Here is a 3603-nt window from a genome sequence, read left to right as displayed (position 1 = left end):
GAGACTGACCAGGGAGAAAGCCAGAGAGGTAGATTGTGTAGAGACCCAGTTGGTGTGTGGCCCCTGGGTAACAGATTAAAAGAGCCACCTCACAGGCCTTTGTCTCTGGGAAGACTTCTATAACTCCCGAGGTGGGATGAACAGCCTCTGCCTCAGGCTCGCATAGCATACTCTATGTACTTTTTAAAAAATAGATTTTATTTATTTGTTTTTAGAGAGAAGAGAAAGGAAGGAGAAAGAGAGGGAGAGAAACATCATTGTGCATGCATGAGAGATACATCAATCAGTTGCTCTTGCACACCCCCAACCAGGGACCTGGCCTGCCACCTGGGCATGTGCCCTGACTGGGATTCAAACTGGTGACCTTCCAGTTTGTAGGCTGGTACTCAATCCACTTGAGCCACATCAGCCAGGGCTCTTATGTACTTTTATCATAGTCATTACTTCATTAGATTGAAATTATCTGCTCATGTTTTCAACTTTCCTGATAGAATATACACTCACCAAAGGCAGAAATTTCATTTTGCAGGAGCACTTGGTCCGACATAGGGTAAATGATGAATAAATGTTTGCTGAATGAGGGAAATGGAGGAGGTCTTTCTATTACAGTCTGTGCAATGAGGAGGTCTCCAGCTGGCCGATTCAGCCCTACCTGAGGAGAGGCGCTAGGCTTTGCTTTCTTCTCCTCCCTGTCTCTTCTCTCCCATCATTCTACCAGGTTTCCAGGGACTTACCTTCCATCTTGAAGACTCTGAGCACCCCAAGATTTTGAAAGGAGGTTTTATCCAGAGTAGGTATATTAAAGGGAATAACTGTTTTCATCCATTTCTTTGGGATTTTGATGTACCAAAAATGATGAAGCAGGAAATCTAAGTGCTTCTGCGGTGTGGTGGAGGGCTGAGGGATAGGAGATAATTGAAGACCTGAGTGATGTAGCATTTGAGTGACAGGTGAGAGGTAAGAAGCTAGAGAAAAGGCATTCCCGGTCCCATCTCAATGCAATCCTCCTTTTTTACTGCTTTTCATCCTCGTGCTGATTCCTCATTGTAGCTCCACCTGTAAGATGATTCCCAGCCCTCATTTTAAACCCTAACTTTAAATATGAATTGAATTGATTAGTTATATTTCAATCCAACTCATCTCCCTCTACCCACCTACTAAAGAAAAGACCTATTTAAGTTATTTCCTAAGAAAGACAAGCTGTCATAGAATCAGGACTGTAAGCAATATGTGTACTATTTGCTTTTTGTTTAGAACTGGATATAACCACAGCAGCGAAGCACTATTCAAAGTGCTTTGAAAAGCTCTAGCTTTTTAGCGCCATTTGCTTGTGGTGCCGCCACAGTGAGTCACCGCACAATTCTGGCCGCCGGGCTCCTTGTCCATAGGTATTTGGAGGTCTTACAACATGGCAGACACTGACAACAAAGAACAGTCTGAACTTGATCAAGATTTGGATGTGTTGAAGAAGTACAAGAAGAAACTGGTGAATAAACAATAATAAAGGCATATCAGCTGCCTGTTCGGATGTAAAATTTTCAGATTCTTGCTGCTCTCCAACAAAGACTTGATGGTCTGGTAGAAACACCAATAGGACACATTGAGAGCTTGCCCAAGGGAGTTAAAATGTGAGTGAAGGCTCTCAAAAATTGTCAAGTTAAATGCGCACAAATAGAAGCCAAGTTCTATAAGGAAGTTCATGATCTTGAAAGAAAGTATGCTGCTCTCTATCAGCCTTTATTTGATAAGCCATTCAAAATCCTTAATGCAATTTATGAACCTATGGAAGAAGAATATGAATGGAAACCAGGTGATGAAATTTTAGAGGAGCTGAAAGAAAAGGCCAAGATTGAAGATGAGAAAAAGGATGAAGAAAAAAAGCCCCCAAGGGAATGCCTGAATTTTGGTTGACTGTTTTTAAGAATGTTGACTTGCTCACTGATATAGTTCAGGAACATGATGAGCCTATTCTGAAACACTTGAAAGATATTAAAGCGAAGTTCTTAGGTGCCGGCCGGGCTATGAGCTTTGTTTTAGAATTTCACTTTGAACCCAGTGAAAATTTCACAACCGAAGTGTTGACAAAGACATATAGGATGAGGTAGGTCAGAACCGGATGATTCTGATCCTCTTTCTTTTGATGGACCAGAAATTATGGGTTGCACAGGGTGCCAGATAGATTGGAAAAAAGGGAAGAATGTCACTTTGAAAACCACTAAAAAAAAGCGGAGAAACACAAGGGATGTGGGACAGTTTGTACTGTGACCAAAACAGTTTCTGATGATTTAAAAAAAAATTTTTTTACCCCTCCTGAAGTTCCTGAGAGTGGCGATCTAGGTGGTGCTGCTGAAGCTCTCCTTGCTGCAAAGTTTGAAACTGTTCACTTTTCACATGAGCGTATAAACCCAGAATCAGTGTTGTACTTTACTGGAGAAGCTATTGAAGAAGATAACAATAGTTATGATGAAGAAGGTGAAGAAGCAGTTGAGGAAGGGGAAGATGAGGAAAATGATCCAGACCATGACTCAAAGAAGGGTCAGTAGCAGAGGCAAGTAGCAGTGAAGCAGGACGGTCTACCTTCTGCTTCCTAGAAAGGATGAATTTTCATCATCGGACGAGTTTATTTCAAGTTTTTTTGCTGTCGTTTGCTTTCTTGTTTTTGTTTTTGCAGCCTAAAATAAAAATGTCCTCCCCCACCCCCACCCCCCAAAAAACCCTAGATTTACTCCTTCATAAGTTGTGTAATATTTCTCTTCTGTTTGCATGGGCAGTTCATTCATTACACAGGGACATGGAGCTGAGGGGACAAACGGAGGCTCAAATCCAGCCTGAATGCTGTACAATAAACTATCTACCTGTGAACTATAGACATGCAGAAGAGTCTGCTTTTTCAAATCCACACAGTAGTTTATATGGACCAGCAGTGGCCATCACAGGACTCTCCTTTTCTTCCTATGTCCCATTCTCTGTTGAAAGGATGGGCTGAAATCTCAATGATGACGCTACCATTGCCATCTCTACCACACTTCTGGTACATTATTTCCCTAGAAAATAGTTCTAAGGCTTAAGTTATGATCTAAGGCTTTATTTAAGAGGTCTGATGCTAGGGTATTAAAAGTGAGGGAAAAGGAGAAGTGAGGCAGAAAAAAAGAAAAGGAGATAAAATGTGGTCCACTCTGAATTGACCACAGCATCATAACCATCGTAACCCCTCAGCTTAGTAATGGGGGCATCCTCCAGGCAGGCTGGATGGAACTCCCTGCTGTTCCCCATCTCCCATTGGTTGAATTCGGCCCGATGGGACCAATCCGCTCCTTTAGCCCCTTCTTTTTCAATGCCATTTTCCCGCTCTGCTATCAGACCATCAGTCCCTCAAAATGGATTTATCGTGGTGTGTCCAGGGGTCGTAAAGTCACCAAAAGGAATGGGGGAGGAAGAAGATGACATAATCTGGTAGTCAGCTTTTAAAGATAAAAGAATGAGTGCCATTCTCGCTCATTGAAAACTTATTTATTTGGCACTTAACATATCAGAAACCCTATGATTTACTTAAGTGTCACCTCTTCTGTAAATTAATATTCCTTGTCTTAATCGCTTGCCGGT

The 3603-nt window shown here is 42.0% G+C and overlaps 1 pseudogene; it reads left to right on the top strand.

Moving 5' to 3' along the window:
* The first annotated feature begins 1408 nt into the window (after positions 1 to 1408).
* Positions 1409 to 2543, top strand: LOC119044904 (nucleosome assembly protein 1-like 1; annotated as a pseudogene).
* The last annotated feature ends 1060 nt before the right edge of the window (positions 2544 to 3603 follow it).

This window comes from Artibeus jamaicensis, unplaced genomic scaffold (genome assembly GCF_021234435.1).
Source record: "Artibeus jamaicensis isolate MK-2021 breed Jamaican fruit bat unplaced genomic scaffold, CSHL_Jam_final contig_851, whole genome shotgun sequence".
Classification (NCBI taxonomy): domain Eukaryota; kingdom Metazoa; phylum Chordata; class Mammalia; order Chiroptera; family Phyllostomidae; genus Artibeus; species Artibeus jamaicensis.
The sequence above is the reverse complement of the archived record's forward strand: the minus strand, read 5'-3'. Positions and strand labels throughout refer to the sequence as shown.